We start from the raw sequence: 18,155 nt of genomic DNA, 5'->3' as shown, positions 1-18,155 counted from the left end.
TTTCAAATTGCTCCTAGTTTTTTACAACAGGGTACTTGGTGAGTCGTCTACTTATAACTAAGGTTTCAAATTCACGTCACCCATTATGATGTCTCATCAGCATGCTTTTTGCCAAGTTCTCTGAAACAACCCAAAAAAAAAGTGAGACCAATGGTCGTGCATAAAAGGTACCCATAGTTGAACAGCTGATGTGGCATCACATCATTGGTTAATTTTTATAATTCAAGGTACATTTTATTCAATTTTTGGTAGTTAGCATCACAAGTATTAGTACAATGTTGTCAAAAAAAAGAGAAGGATATTAAGTCAATAAATATAAGTATTAAGTGAACAACCCCCATGTAGAATGGGTAAATCATGTTCACTGCAGCAACAAACGAAATAGAGATGAATTATTGACTAAAACACGGATAGGTCGGTCTTAGTGGAAAAGCTCACGTGCGAACAGGGATTTAGCTACCGTAGAAGAGCTCTGCTATTAATTAGCATGGCCCACACATTCTGCCTTGATTTGTTCGCAAGAGCGAGACAGAGATAGTGAGAATGTGCAGCCTTGAGAAGCGTGGAAAGGTGTACATACTAACCTTTTTGGGTGAGGGCGAGCACAAGTTTAATCCCACAACATTCGATGCAATCTTCGATGCCCTCAATCAGGTGGAACAATCGCTGGATGCGGTAGCCCTGGTGACCACAAGCGCTGGCAATTACTTTTTCGGCGGTCTCGACATGGAATGGATCGCCAAGAGCCCAAACGACTGACTGGACATGGCCATTGAGAAACTGGAGAAGATGTTCTTGGGTTTCATGAGGCTGAGTGTACCAACAGTCACAGCAATCTGCGGCGACGCGGTGGCGAGCGGGGTCATGCTACTTCTCGCCCACGATTACCACTTGATGAGGAAAGAGGGCTACTCAGAGCTCCATATTTGCGAGCTCGATCTTGGGTTGCACATCCCGGAGAGTATGATGGCCTTGATTTGCACCAAGCTCAATCCTGCCGCCCTACGCAACGTGGTTTTGGGCGCCGGCAAGGTGAAGGCAGAGACGGCGTTGGAGAGAGGGATTGTTGGCAGCATTTTTGAGTATTTGGCGGCGATGTTGGAGGCGGCAGTAAAGGCGGCGGAGAAATTGGTAGGTAGGGGATGGGAGAGGGAGATCTACCATGGCTGCAGGCTCACTTCCTTCTCTGGTGTTGTGGAGGTTCTCCACAATCATGTTCCCTATCGCATATTGCCTTCTTTCAACTTCTGATGGACGTTTTCCTTGGTCACTTTTTCTATTTTTGAGTAATCGCTATGCTTATGGTAAACCTTTTGTGTAAGGGAAGGAGAATTATGTACTCTTAAAAAGACTATCAAAGACTATCAAACTACTGCATTCATTTAGTGAAATCTAAATATATATATTTTATTTAAATTGATCTATTATTTTTAAATTTGTTTACAATAGGTCAATGGGTCTTTGGTCTATTGATAAAGTTGAATGATTTCAAAAATAGCCCATTCAAATCTTACTGAGTATAAGGGGTCCTCCCAAGTTTAAACCCTCCATTAAAAAAAACATATTAAACTAGAAAAACTTTCCAGCTTTAAGTGGTGTGATGATAAATTCTACATAGTATAGAATACATATCATTGGTAAAAGTCCTCACTGCTCTAATAGAACTTCAGGGTTTGTAGAGCTTGTAAATGTTTCTGATATTTTGCTTCAAGGCCCAAATCCTTTCTATTTTTGGTAGCCAACAGTAGTACGGGTACCTTTAGCCCACTACAATAGGTATGTCTGAATCGGATATCTATTAGGTTGTGAATATCATTTCACATTGATTTTCCATAGTAAAAATCTATAGAGAATTCACTCTTTTTGAGAGAAGTTTTGGAAAAAATTTAGATTGAAATTTGGTGTAAAAATCATTTGAGTTAAACAATTAGATAAAGAGGATTTTTGGCGTCTTACATTGACAGGAATGTCATAGATTTTTCAACCCTAAATACCCATTATTCGTGGAAATCTATGAAGTGAAACAAATCCTTAAATTGGTGACCTGCTCTGTTTGCTCTACTTTTACAGTCGTTACCCCCCATATATAGCCTTTGATTTGGAGTAAACTGCTTCCTCTTTCTTTCTTCCATTCAAGCTGTGTGATCCTTTCTTCATATTCATCTTTTTATTATTTGTTAAAGCTCTTATATTCATTTCATTTTGATATATTTATAGTGTTGGACACACGTATTTGCAGTCACAATGTAAAAATTAACATTATTGTAGTCACTAATTATTAATTTCTTATTATATAAGATTATTTAACTGTCGATATTTGCAGTCATAATGTGAAAATTAACATTATTGCAGTCACTAATTATTAATTTCTTATTTTATAAAATTATTTGACTGCTGAAAATAAATTCATAGCTAATATCGAAAAATAACACAACTACAACTTCACTAATAAATATAGAAAGAAATTCACAACACAATGAACACAATATTTTTGGACAAATCATCCCTGGAAAAACTATTAAGGGAAAACCAGTTCTGTAGATGGAAAATATATTAACTTCACCAAATCAAGAGATACAAAATTTCTCTTACTCGAAAAATTTAGACAACCTCCTAATTTCTCTTGCTAATATTCCCCACTGCTATCCCCAACGCTATCAGTGCGCCCTTGCTAACACTACAAGATCATTTGCTATCACTACAAATGCTTCTACAACTTATGTTCACCAAATGCCTCCCTTGACCCCCCTTTTATACTACCTAACCAAGAGGTTTCTAGTTGCTTCTTGATTAAGGACAACCTAACCAAGAAGTTTCTAGTTGCTTTCTGATTAAAAACAACTTAATCAAAAGGTTACTAGTTGCTTCTAGAAGGATTTAGTTAATTAAAAAATATTTTTCTTTACTCTAACAATTATTTGTTAATTAATCACATATGGATGAACAATTGTCCAACCTACCTAAAACTAACACACAATGTTGCACACAGGAGCAGGCTACATAAGATCTTAGCCTTAGTTTTTCTCTTCACCATGGTTTATTTGTTTGGGAGGGAAATTTTGATATGTTTTTTTGCCTAGCCTAATGATAGGTTATCCAAATTGTTGGATTTCAGAGCTTTAAGAGCTTGACAGGTATTTTAACCTATATCTCGCTTTAGTTTCTCCGTTACCCAGGCAACCGAACCATTTGGACTAACTTCTTTATTTTCTTTTTCACTTTCATTGACAGGCTATATTTGAGTATATCCCATGCTCTTATATGCATATCACACCTTCCTTGTAAAAATAATGCTTTATCAAAATTGGATGCGATTCAACCAAGAACCATACTTTGAAAAGCAGGGTCAACAAGGTTTGGAAGTGAAAAGTAGAAAATACCATACATGTAGTCATCGTCTTCCTTGTCTTCCTACGGTGAAATATGTAGTAATTTTCTCCATGAAGTAGAAAATTATCAATTTTTTATTTTAAAAGGTCCAATTAAAGAAAAGAAAACATGTAGTTCTTGTAATTTGAAGATGATATAACTCCAGTGGTATGAAGTAGAGGATACCATTGAATATGTGATCAGGTTAGGTTTAGTTCAAAAAAAAAATCCAAAATTAAGTCAATCTAGCCAGATTGAATGTAAAAGTTCATTAGGAACTAGATAGATTCACTAGCAGTAAGTATAGACCTCCCTGTTTTCAAAACATTTATCTCTCATTACAGAATCTCCTTCTAGATTACAGTTTTCATTATCTATAACCACATGCTAATTATTGCCATGCATGTTGGAAGTAATCTCCAACTACACTAATTTATTTATCCTACAGATTTATCTTTCAGTTGCATCCTGTCTTTTCATCCTTGAGAACTCTGTCCACCATTTTGTTTTTTATTATTTGCAGATGTCCTTAATGCAACTTGTCATAAATGCCATTAAATCTTTATTGATCTACCCTCATTTCCTTGGGTTCTATGATGGACTCCAAATATTTATATCATATATTTTAATATATTTTTGTAGCTGTAATACTCTTTGATGTATAAGGGGGTACATGAGTTACTTTTAAAAAGAGAAGAAGAAGTCTGAAAAAAATAGAGGTTCTACTATAGGACAAAGCAGTTTGAAAAGAAAGAAGAGGATTTTGTGTGTTGGTAGAGTAACAAAAAAATACTAATATCAAACAAATGTTTATGTTTTCATTTATTTGTGCATTTGATGTATAGAGCAACAACTCTATTTTGTGGAGATAAATCTGTATCTAGTAATTATATTCAATATATGAATTAAAAAATTGTCTTCAACTCTGTTGTTTTGTCTCTGTCTTTTTTCCTCTATTTCTTTCCATTAGCAGTATCAGAGCTGAAGGTTTAAAGAATATTGGGTGAAGATTTTTGTTTGGGAGGCTCTTAAGATTAGAAAGGTCATTTTTCATAGTCAGCAATGGCAGCAAGCACAAACTTGACAAATACATAGATCCAATTGTTCAATGGAAAAAATTATGAGTATTGGGCAATGACAATGAGAGCATTATTTTCTTCACAAGATTTATAAGATCTTGTTCAAAATGGATACCAAGAACAAACAAATGCAACAACATACAATGCACTTTCTCAAGTAGATAAGGAATTATCGAAGGATAATACGAAGAAAGACTCAAAAGCTTTGTTTTTCAATCTTTCAAGGGGTGCATGAAAGCATATTTCCAAGGATTTCAGCAGCAACAAAGTCCAAGCAAGCATGGGATATTCTTCAAACAACCTACCAAGGAATGGTAAAAGTGAAGATAGTCAAACTACAAACACTAAGAAGGGATTTTGAGTCTCTTGACATGAAGGAATCAAATACAATATATTCATTCTTCACTAAGTTTCTTAGATTGGTAAATCAAATTAGATCTCATGGTGAGACACTTGAGGAAGAGAGAGTAGTAGAAAAGATATTAAGATGTTTGCCTCCAAGATTTGATAGTATTGTGGTAGCCATAGAAGAGTCAAAAGATCTCTCAAAAATATCAGTTGATGAGATACATGCCTCACTCATTTCTCATGAGCATAGACTAAATAGAAGAACACATACAAGTTTGGAGCATGCCTTCAAGACACAAGTTTCAATCAACCATGGTAGAGGTAGGGGAAGAACAAATTTCAGAGGAAGAGGAAGAAACTCAAATAGAGGTGGAAGAAGCAGCCCATCAAGCTCAAGTGGAAGAGGTATCATCTATAACTCAGCCCAAAATGCATTTCAAAATTAGCCTCAAGGGAAAAGGTATGACAAATCCTCAATCCAATGTCATTATTGTAAGAAATCACAACACTATTAAATGAATGTAGAAAGAAGCAATATGATTCTAGACAACAAAGTGCAAACTTCATCAAAGAAAACCAAACTCAAGATAGCATCTTCTTAGCTTGTAATGTGGCACAAGAAGGCCAAACTAATGTATGGTTTTTAGATTCAGAGTGCAACACTCACATGACAAGAAATTTAGAAATATTTTCTAGTTTAGATGAAAGTGTAAAATCTGATGTAACTTTGGGTAATGACAAAAAAATAGAAGTCAAAGGAAAAGGTGGAGAAGAAACATATATCTGATGTCTATTTTGTTCCTGGTTTAAAACACAATTTAATGAGCATTGACTAGCTCAGTCAAAAGGGTTATAGAGTATCTTTTAAAAATGAAGTGTGCACAATCTTAGACAAATTTTGAAGTATTTAGCTCGTTGCCAAAGTCCAAATGACAAGTACTATAATGTTTCCCTTAAACGTTAAACCTAAATTGAATGTCAACAATGCTCAAGCACAACCTATAATGACCACACAAGATGCAGAGAAAAAAGTTACAACAGTCAAACAATATTTCAAGCTAAAATAAAAGATGAAAATTGGCTTTAGCATCTAATATTTGGGCATTTAAAATTTGCAGCACTAAACTTTCTTCACAAGAAAAGCATGGTCAAAGGATTGCCCCTCATAGATAAACCAACAAGGGTGTGTGAAGGTTGCATCTTAGGAAAGCAACATAGAGAATCATTTCTAGTAGCTATGTCAATGAGCGCCAAGAAACCTTTAGAGATCATCCATTCAGATTTGTGTGGACCAATGCAAACACCCTCCATCAGTGAAAGTAACTACTTCTTGACAATCATTAATGATTATTCAAGGAAAACATTGGTCTACTTTCTAAAACATAAGGATGAAATGTTTGTTTACTTTTGTCAATTTAAGGTTCTTGTTGAAAAGCAAAGTGGTCATTACATCAAAGCATTGAGAACAGATAGAGTCGGTGAATACATCTCAAATGAAGTTCTATATTTTTGCAAGGAACATGAAATTCACAAGAAATTCACTACTAGATATACCCCTGAACAAAAAAGAATAGCTGAAAGGAAAAATAGAACAATAATGGAAATATCTAGAAGCATGATGAAAGCAAAACATTTTTCAAATGAGTGTTGGGCTGAAGATGTATCATGTGCAGCATATATAATGAATAGATGTCCAACCAAGAGTGTGAAAAATATGATTCTCAAAGGAGCATGGAGTGGAAGAAAACATAGTTTTCTCATATGAGAGTATTTGGATGTGTGGCATATGCACATGTGCCAGATGAATTGAGAAGAAAATTGGATAACAAAGGAGAAAATTGTATATTTATTGGTTATAGTGATGAATCAAAGGCATATGAGTTATACAATCCAATCAACAAAAAGGTCATAATCAACAAAGATGTGCAATTTGTAGAAGATGAAGCATGGGATGGAACCTTGGATAAGACGATTAATATAGTAGCCAACACACCACAAGAAGAAGATGAAGATTTTGCATCAACACATTCTTCAAATGTGACTCCACCTACACCCATTCAAGGTCAAAAATTGGGACAAAGGAAACCATTAACAAGCATTAGGACAACCCCACACTCACAAGAAAATACACCATCAAATGTGCAACAAAAACAATCTTCAATTGGGACTCCTACTACTGATCCATCAAGTCCAAAATCTACAAATTCAAATGACATGCCAAATCCCACACTAGCCAGCTTAAGGAGACAAAAAATAAAAAGTTTGAGAGACATTTATGAGCAAGATAATGCTGAAAGTAGTGCAGATCAAACTTCTCTTTTTTCTTTATATTCACATGTTGATGATCCAATCCACTATGAAGAAGCAATTAAAGAAGAAAAATGGGTTCAAGAAATGGATGAAGAAATTGATGCCATGGAAAAGAACCAAACATGGGAACTAGTGAGTCTTCCACAAGGAAAATATGTGATTGGAGTAAAGTGGGTTTATATGAAAAAGTTGAATGCAAATGGTAATGTTGAAAAATAGAAAGCAAGGCTTGTAGCAAAAGGTTCTTCACAATAGCCCGATGTAGACTACAATGAGACATTTGCACCAGTCGCTCATTTAGACACCCTGAGGACTATATTAGCCATAGCAGATCAAAATAAGTGGGAAATTTATCAGATGGATGTAAAATCAACATTTCTCAATGGCTTCTTAGAAGAAGAGGTTTATGTGGAGCAGCCACTTGGGTATGAGACTATGCGTCATGAAAACAAGGTTTATAGACTCAAGAAGGCACTTTATGAACACAAACAAGCCCCAAGAGCATGCTATACTAGAATTGATTCCTATCTATTACAAAATGGCTTTATTAGGTGCAATAGTGAGCCTACCTTATATACTAAGATAAATGAGCTAGTTGAGATCTTAATTTTTTGTTTATATGTTGATGACTTGATTATCACGGGTGATTTATCAATTGAAATGTTTAAATCAGCTATGAAAAAAGAATTCGAGATGACTAATTTGGGTTTAATGAAGTATTTGCTTGGCATTGAAGTGAAACAAAATGAAAATGGTATATTCATTTCTTAAGCAAAGTATGCTAATAATATTTTGTGGAGGTTTAATATGTTGAAATGCAAATCAACACCAACACCAATTGTCACGGATATGAAGTTAAGTCAAGATGATAAGGGATCTAATGTAAATACAACTTTGTATAAGAAGCTCGTTGGGAGTTTGATGTATCTAACAACCACAAGGCTGGATATAATGTTTGGAGTTCTAGTCTCATTTCAAGATTCATGAAAGAATGACAGTCAGAAGCCCGCTTCGCCAAACAATCAGCAACACTATTCCATTCCTTGGGAATATGAGTGAAAGTAATAGACTCCAAAGAGGTACACAAATTATGAATCTGGTCCACAATCAAAGCTAACTTCCGATTAAAAACTTCAGAATGTTGCTGATTCAATAAACATATTACCACTTGTGAATTAGATTCACAAATAAATCTTCTCCAACCAAGGTCACAAGCATTCTTCATAGCATACAAAATAGCTAAGGCCTCCATTAAGTTGTTAGTGTGATGACCTTTATAAATAGAAAACACAAATTGGACATCCCCCTTCATATCTCTACCAACACCATCAATGCCAACAGGACCTAGATTTCCCTTGGAAGACCCATCCGTGTTGATTTTAAGAATACCCTATGGAGGGGCACTCCACTTCCCCACCCTATTAATCTTTTGCAAGGGATGTCTACACATCTTTCTTAGCAAATTTCCATGTGAGGGGGGAATATTCAGACAATTGTTGAAAATATCCTCCCTTGGTTCCATGGCCTTAGAAGTGTCACATTTTGTAGAAACAATTTCCCCCAAAGAATAGAGAATTTTCCACCATAAGTGAGGAACCTCTAAAAACTCATCCTTGTAGATACGACGGTTCCTTTCCAACTAGATATGCCAAATAATAAAGGAGGGTCCAAGAGTCTAGGAAACTTGAAGAAATGAAGTCTTGATAGGAGCCTTACCCTAGCGAGCAAAGAATTCTACCAGTGAGGAAACATGCCAACAGGATTGGTTCCACACATTCCACTAAGAGTGCCAAATATGTCTACTGAAAGAGCATTGGAAAAAGAGATGAGAGATATTTTCTTCACTAGTTTGACATAGAACACACATTAAGGGTCCTTGGAAGCCACACTTGTATAAATTATCCCACGTAAGACATAACCTATGGACCACCAAAAATTAAAAAAAATTACATTTGGGCCAAGAAAACTTGTACCAGACTTGCTTCCACCAAGGCATCTGAATGTCCCCCAACATTTTCCAAAGAAGCTTAACATATCCTACAAATACTAAAAAATTTCTAGACAAATCTTTGTTGTCCCAAGCAAGAACATCATTACTGACCAAAGTAGTACACTCATGAGACTGCAAAATCTAAAACAACTCCTTCCTATCCTCCTTAGATCCCCCTAGAGGCCATTTAGAAGGATGTTTCCAACGAAAGGAAGGAGCCAAACCTCTAACACACCCTATCTTATAAAAAATTAATTGTGTCCCAACCAACAACACTAAAATTTTGATAGAGAGCATGTAGCTAAGGATGAGTGGTAAGAATAGAAGGGTGCCCATCCTAAGAGTCAAGCCAAAATAAAGCTTGTGATCTCGAATGACAAATCCAAAAGAGACCATCTTTAACCGAGCTCCAAACTTTAGTGTATTCCAAATCATAGATCCTCTCCCTTCTAGAGGAAAGGGGTGAACTTCAACCGCATCAATATCTGGAAAATACTTATGGGTGAGAATATGAGCCCAAAGTTGATGTTGGTTAGTACACCAACACCAATAAAGTTTTGCAGCAAGAACCTATCCATTTAAAATAGCTGATCATAAGCCATGGCCACCCTCCTTTTGAGGTCCACACACTATTTCTCATTTAACTAAACTCCATTTAGAAGTTGAAAGGTTCCTACTCTAAAGGAATTGACAGGACATAGCATCAAATTCCTGAAGAAAATACATTGGAATAGCTTGAACAAAACACCTGTAAATAGGAAGGGCTTCAATAACTGATTTTAATAGAGTTAGGCAAGTAACAGTTGATAGCCATCGATGAGTCCAATGATTAACCTTTTGCCATAGTTTATCAAGAAAAACTTGCCAAGAAGATTTAGGATGTTTACCAACAATAAGAGGAATACTCAAATAAACAAAGGGAAGAGACATAATCTGAAACCTCAAAATAGTAGCAATATGCCTCTAAATAGCCTAGGGAGTATTGAAGAAAAAAATGGAGGATCATTTGTTCTCATTAACTTTCTGTCTCAAAGCTACAAGATACACATCCAAAGCCTGCCTAAAAGAAGTAGCTTCCTAAAGATGGGCATGTCCCATAAATGAAGTATCATTCATAAACTGAAGATGTGAAATAGGAGGCAAGTCAACACCCCATTTCCACCTATGAATAAAACCTTGGTGAGCATGAAGCTTAAGAAAGCATCCCAAACCCTTAGCTAGAATGATAAAGAGATAAGGTGAAATAGGATCCCCTTGGCGAAGTCCTCTAGAGGCACCAAAGGGCTCTAAAGGAACACAATTCACCATAATAGAAAAAGAAGCTGAAGTAGAAAACTCATAATCCAATTCACCCACTGTTGGTAAAAACCAAAGGCCAAGAGAATCTTTTGGAGAAAAGTCCATTTGACTTTGTCATAAGCTTTAGCCATATCCAACTTAATGAACATAGCTCTCTCTTTTGATGTATGCATAGAATGAATAACTTTAGAAGCAATAATAATTCCATCAAGAATTTGCTCACCAACCACAAAACCACCTTGTTCCTCTGAAATCACAACTAGAAGGCATATCTTGAGTCTATCAACAATCAATTTGGTGATAATTTTGTACACATTACAAAGAGCAATTGGAGAAAAGGAGTCAAGATTGTTAGCACCTTCTTTCTTAGGGATAAGAGTTAGTAAAGTACAATTCAATACATGAAGCATTTTCTTATTTTGAAGGGATTCCTTAACCACCTCCAAGAGATCCATATTTATAATTTCCAAAAATTCCTAAAAGAATTACAAAGGGAAGCCATCTAGGCCTAGAGCTTTACCTTTATTCATCCCAAACACATCTTCAAGTTTAGATATCAAAATTGGACAAAGGAGAGAATCATTCATAGTATTGGTGATAAGAGAAGGAATGCATGAAGGAATTAAGTTCTCCTTCTCAGCTGCAGGCTGAGAATCCTCAATAAAAAGGTTAGAATAAAATTGAAGGGCTTCCTAGGTCATACTAGACTGCTCAAGAAGAAATCTTAAGTCCTTTAGTAGTAACAAAAGAAGAAATATACCCTTTATTACGATGAGCTTGAACATAATGATGAAAAAAAGTAGTATGTCTATCCCTTTCTTGTAGCCAATCAATGCAAGCCTTTTGTTTCTAGTAAATCTCTTCCCAAAGTTCCCATTCTTCCACATCCTACATAGCCTGGGATTCTACCCTACCAAGAGCCTCTATAAGCCCAAAGTCCCTGATTTGGTGAGTAATCACTACAAGATGATTTAGAGCATTCCTCTTTCTAGATTGAAGGTTCCCAAAGCAAGAAGTATTCCATCTCTCTAAGATGATATTTGACATATTTAAGTTTCATCTCAAAGACAAACATAGCCATGCCATAAGCTAGGCCACCCTCTCTCCACCACTTAGCCATCAAATCATAAAGGGACCAGTCTTAGAACCACATAAGCTAGAATCTAAAAGAAGGGTTCTTAGGGAGTGCAACAAGAGAAGAAGAGAACTTAATCAGCCAATGATCAAACCTCTCCAATCAAGAATTTTAGAACTTGTAATTAAGCCACTGCCAACCCAATAACATGAAACAAGAAACCTATCCAAACATGAAACAAGAAACCTATCCAAACATTCTGAGATAGCTTCCTGACCACTCTATCTATTGTTCCAAGTGAAAACCCCATTTGAAAGCTTAACATCAATAATAGAAAGAACATCTACTTGGGCTTGAAAAATATCATAAGCAAGGCTAAGCCTAGGCCAACCTCCTCTTTTCTCCTCAAGAGTTAAAATAGAATTAAAATTGCCTCCTAAAATCCAAGGAAAATAAGGAGCACAAGAATGCACATACCTAATGTGATCCCAAAGATGAATCTTTCCATGAATTTCAATAGGGGCATAAACATTTGTCACAAGAATAGTCTCACTAGAGTCCAAGGCAGTCACCACCATAGAGATTGAGTAATGACTAGAAATCTACCAAAGGAGAGAAATCTTATGAGGGTCCCAGAACAGAGCCAAACCTCCAAAATTCCCTTGTGAACCAATACTTTGACAATGACCAGCATACCAAATGTGTGGAGCATTCTGATGCATAACCTCAATAGAAACCTTAATCTCTTGAACACAAAAGACATCCATATAAGGAATTGCAATCAAATCATGAATAGATTTTTGATGATAGGTGTTATTCAAACCCCTCACATTCCAAGAGAGAATGATCATTTAGGGGTTTGAGAAAAGTGAGCATCAATGGGTTTAACAAACCCAGATTCTACCATCAGATCTCCAGTCATTTTTATCTTTTCAAGGTCTATCTTTTGCCCTTTTGAGGAGCTATCAACATGAATTTTCTTAAGGGTTTGTCGTTGCACTCCCAGTCTATGAGATGAACCCTTATTATTTTGAGATGAAACTAAAACTTCTCTAGCTAAATCTACCAAAACAATGTCATCCTCTATGGAATTATTTAAAGTCACCTAAGCCACTTGTTGTCCCTTAAGAGCTTGAACTGGTTCTAGTTTAAGAGCTGGTACAACCTCCATACTAACTCTGACACTATTAGAAGTGACCACATGCGGGACCCCTTCTTCCAAAGCTAAATTCTCCAGCACCTCAAACCTATTAAAGCTTCCATCTATCTGCCTATCCTTGAATGGCTTATTCTAACCTTGTCCTTTAGCCTTAGTTTTAACAGGTACAAATCCTTCCTTGACCTTTTCGTGAGGTTCAACCATCATAGGAGCTTTCCCTTTGTCCTCTTTACCTAGTGGAGGAGGCGCCAAAGAGGGGGAATGAGAATCCTTATGAACTTTAGGGAAATGTTGTAGGAGATGGCCATACTCATGACAAAATTGACATAAAAAAGGTAGAGATTCATAACCTAATTGTTGAATCCATGACAAAGATCCTAAACAAATTTCCATCGAATTTGGTAGGGGATTATTTAGATCTATCTCAACATAAATCCAAGCAAAAGAAATCACCTTTTTATCAAGGGTTTGTGTAGCGATTGCTGCAGGCTTTCCCAAGAGACTAGCAATTTTATGTAAAATGTCTTCTCACCAAAACTCCAAGGGGAGGCAAGGTAGATAGACCCAAACAGGAACATGAGAAGGCATCTCTTCAGCTAAATTAAAATGTGCATATTGTGGTTTAATAAATAATCCAACCTGATTATAAAAATATGGGCCACCTTCAAAAACTCTATTGTGATCTACAATATTTGAGAAAATAACCATAAAATAGCTATTTGCTGCAAGCATAATGTTCATATCTACTTCAATTTTCCAGGAATTCCAGATCCAAGCCTCAAGAGTGGACAAAGGAATATGAATACGAAGAAACTTATAGATTAGAGCATGTCTACTCCAACATGAGACATCTTCTTCCACCAAATTAGGAGGAATGACCAAAACTGGGCGATCTTGGGTTCTAGAAAGACACCCATCAACCTTCTTCGTATTAGAGCCAGCACTCAAATAAAATGTATCTACTTGCTGAGCATGCATGCTTGAAGAGGACCCATTATGAGCCTTGTCCATGTTAGAAAAATCCACAACTAATGCTAGAGAAATCTCTGCCATAAAAAGATTGAAACTAGGAAAACAAACAAAAACCAAAACAACTGCCAGCAAACTGAAAAAGTCCTCGTAAATGCCAAACAGAAATAACACCCATTGCAATAAACAAAAAACTACTCTACTACTGAAACACATCCATAGAACCCACACATGCAAACCTACAAATAGGTTAGGGCACCTCCATCTCACCTCTCCAAATTGAAATTACCAAATGACATCCAAGAATTTCTACTTTCTTGATAGACCATGAATTATAATTCAAAATATTCATAAATACTATTTAACATAGTTAAATTCATAAATAATTAGAAAAAAAACACTAATATCTTTGATAGTTACAAATTGCCAATTAATATTAACATCAAATCATCTATATAATTTCTATCTAGATGTTTTTTAGTAATTATAAAATTGTTTCTACAATTATTAATTTTTTCATATTTCTTTTAACAATGATTATTACTTTTGTGTTTCTTGTTTTTGGGTGATAGATGGCAGAATATAGATTAATATTTTGACAGAATAATACCATTGCACAATATCATGAACTGTGAAAATTAGCATTTAAAGAATATATGCCACATAAGAGAAACATATTGACAAGAGATGGGCTTCCTAAAATGATAAAGACATACACAAATATGCCACAGGGAAGCGATCAGAGTTATTAAATTTTTAATAACGATTTATTTTTGTCTGAAGAATTATAGGCTTCTTGAACACAGGTACTAGCACAGTAATTTGCAATTGAAATGCTTGTTCAATCTTAAAACTGAATGTTTTATTTAATCTTTAATTTCAAGACATATATTGCACTTTAGAAAATCCAAATCCAATATTTTCAAATCTAAATTGCATAAATGCTAGAAACAAACTTTAAACTCTTTAGTTCTTAGTTTAAGATTCAAATGAATTTATATGTAGATTACCTATATAATTTCGTTTTAAGTGACCACCACCTTGAATATCTTTTAGTCTTTCATATCTTATAATATAAACTACTACACTATTTAGTAACTGTCTAATGTTTCACTTTATGCTCTGCACTTTTGTTTCCTTAGAGTATATCATAGGGATAAATCGATTCAACTAATCAATATTTTTCTACATCATCTCCATTCAATAACCATAATACCAATAACCTATGCCACTCTTGTTTGTTTAAGTAGTGATTAATAGCAATTAAGATTTTTGTAAGAAATATTATTTTCTAACAAGACAATGACTTTAATAATGAATTTTTAATTTTTATAGTTTTAAGTAAAAAGTTGTACTTTCCAAATATCATATTAAAATATAAAAATGATAAATATCTAATTTATATAGTTAAATCTCACATATATATATATATATATATATATATATATATATATATATATATATATATATATATATATATATATATATATATATATATATATATATATATATATATATATATATATATATATATATATATGTTTAATTCAATTTTATTAAATATAATATTTGTTCTACACATATCAAATTGTTCTCCACAATCATGTTTCCTATTCCATATCGCCTTCTTTCCACTTTTGATGAACGTTTTCCTTGGCCACTTTTTCCATTTTTGAATGATTCATAAAGAACCAACCACATATCAATTCTTACTGAGTAGTTTGAACCATCCATTAAAAACATATGAAATAATATTTTTTATAAGCTCTAACTATTTATATAAAAGATAAATCATTTTTTTTTTAAAATTAGGAAAACTTCCTAAATTTAAGTGGTGTGATGATAAATTCTACATAGTATAGAGTACATATCATCAGTACAAGTCCTCACTACTTTGATAGAACTCCAGGGTTTGTAGAACTTATAAATGTTTCTGAATTTTTTGCTTCTAGGCCCAAATCCTTTCTATTTCTGGTGGCCAACAACAGCACGGGCACCTTTAGCCCACTACAACAAGTATGTTTGAATCAGACATCTATTAGGTTGTGAATATTGTTTCAGATCAATTTTCCATAGTAAAAATCTGTAGAGAATTCACTCTTTTCGAGATAAATTTTGGAAATTTTTTTGACTAAAATTTGGTGTAAAAATCATTTGAGTTAAACAATTAGATAAAGAGGATTTTTGGCATCTTACATTGATGGGAATGTCATAGATTTTTCAACCCTAAATGTGACCTGCCCATTATTTGTGGAAATCTATTAAGTGAAACAAATCCTTAAATTGGTGACCTACTCTGTTTTCTCTGTTTTTACAGTTGTCAACCCCCATATATAGCCTCTAATTTGGAGTAAACTGCTTCCTCTTTCTTTCTTCCATTCAAGCTGTTTGATCCTTTCTTCAGATTCTTTTTATTATTATTTGTTAAAGCTCTTATATCCTTTTCATTTTGATCTATTTATAATGTCGGGGAGTTGATTCGGTTCACATGTATTTGCAGTCAAAAAGTGAAAATTAACATTATTGCAGTTACTAATTATTTGAAAATTAACATTATTGCAGTTCCTAATTATTAATCTCTTATTATATAAGATTATTTAACTGCCAAAAATAAATTCACAACACAATTACAACTTTACCAATAAATACGGAAGTAAATTCACAACACAATGAACACAATATTTTTGGACAAATTGTCCCTGGGAAAACTATTAAGGGAAAACTAGTTCTGCAGATGGAAAATATATTAACTTTAGCAAATCAAGAGATACAAAATTCCTCTTACTGGCAAAATTTAGACAACCTCCTAAGTTCTCTTGCTGATATTCCCCACTACTATCCTCAATGCTATTAGTGTGCCCTTGCTAACATTGCAAGATTATTTTCTATCACTGCAAATGCTTCTACAACTTATGTTCATCAAATGCTTCCCTCGACTCCCCTGTTATACTACCTAACAAAGAGGTTTCTAGTTGTTTCTTGATTAAAGACAACCTAACCAAGAAGTTTCTAGTTGCTTCTTGATTAAAAACAACCTAACCAAAAGGTTACTAGTTAATTAACAAATATTTGTCTTTAATCTAACAATTATTTGTTAATTAATCACATATGGATGAACAACTATCCAACTTACCTAAAACTAACAAACAATGTTGCACACAAGAGCAAGGTACATAAGATCTTAGCCTTAGTTTTTCTCTTTGCCATGGTTTATTTGTTTGGGAGGGAAAATTTGATATGTTTTTTTGCCTAGCTTAATGATAGGTTATTCAAATTGTCAGAGTTCAAAGCTTTGAGAGCTCGATAGTTATTTAAACCTATACCTATATCTCATTTTAGATTCTTCGTTACCCTAACAACCGAACCAATTAGACTAACTTCTTTATATTCTTTTTCACTTCCTACAATAGGCTATATTTGAGTATATTCCATGCTCTTATATGCATATCACACCTTCCTTGTAAAAATAATGCTCTATCAAAATCAGATGGGATTCAACCAAGAACCATACTTTGAAAAGCATGGTCAACAGGGTTTGGAAGTGAAAAGTAGAAAATGCCATACATGTAGTCATCATCTTCCTTGTCTTCCTACGGTGAAATATGTAGTAATTGTCTCCATCAAGTAGGAAAATATAATTTTTTTTTTTTAAAAGGCCCAATTAAAGAAAAGAAAACATGTTGTTCTTGTAAACTGAAGATGATATAACTCTAGTTGTATGAAGTAGAGGATACCATGGGTAAGTGCACCAAGTTGTGGTGCCAAAGGGGGGGTATAAGTGGACACCTTTTTCCTGAAATCTGCAAATTTTGAACTTCAACAAGAATTTGAAGATAGTTACGCTCAAAATTTTAAGATATGACAAAAACAAAAGTCGTAGTCCTTTGAATCTAGTTTCTAAACTACTAATTTTTTTTCAAAATGGTTTAGTTTTAGGTCCTCAAAAAAGGGGGGCCACAAAAAGTGGTACTGTTTATTCCAAAAAAACATAACACAGTACAAATTGTGGCCCCCCTAAAATTTTAACTTTTTATTTGAAATTCTTTAATCGCTCTGGTCAAAAGTTACTTAACACTATGTAGTTTATCTCAAATTTTTTTGGGTAATTTTATAATGTGTTTTTTTTATTTTTAATGAATTTTTTAACTAGACACATCCCAAAAACATGAAATATTCGTGTGCTCCCCCTAGAAATAATTGAAAACTAATCTAAAATCAATTTTGTTTTTTTCAAAGTGTGTAGAATGGAGTCTAGTTTCTAAAAAACTAAGTTTTCGCAAAATTCGATGAACGAGCTAAAATCTATAGCTCAATTGGTACATGGTGGTTTTTGACAAAAAAATAAACATACATTCAAAAGAAATTATGGATGAAAGGCTTGAAATAGTTCAAATTAAAAATAAATTATATGGTTAGATAGCTAACATAGAGACCTATAATACTATGTAACCTGATCTTATCGATACCCAACCACGAGGAATCTTGAAGAGGAGCACACAAGAAAAATCAATCATTTTTGTATGTTTGCTAGAAAACATGTCTCAGACTTGTTTATAA

The 18,155-nt window shown here is 34.2% G+C and overlaps 1 pseudogene; it reads left to right on the top strand.

Annotated features, from left to right (window-relative positions):
* Positions 1 to 543: 543 nt before the first annotated feature.
* LOC149571223 (enoyl-CoA delta isomerase 1, peroxisomal-like) lies at positions 544 to 1,251 on the top strand (annotated as a pseudogene).
* The last annotated feature ends 16,904 nt before the right edge of the window (positions 1,252 to 18,155 follow it).

The sequence above is a fragment of the Cupressus sempervirens genome, chromosome 2, assembly GCF_028749045.1.
Source record: "Cupressus sempervirens isolate cs-2001-9-10 chromosome 2, ASM2874904v1, whole genome shotgun sequence".
Lineage (NCBI taxonomy): Eukaryota > Viridiplantae > Streptophyta > Pinopsida > Cupressales > Cupressaceae > Cupressus > Cupressus sempervirens.
The sequence above is the reverse complement of the archived record's forward strand: the minus strand, read 5'-3'. Positions and strand labels throughout refer to the sequence as shown.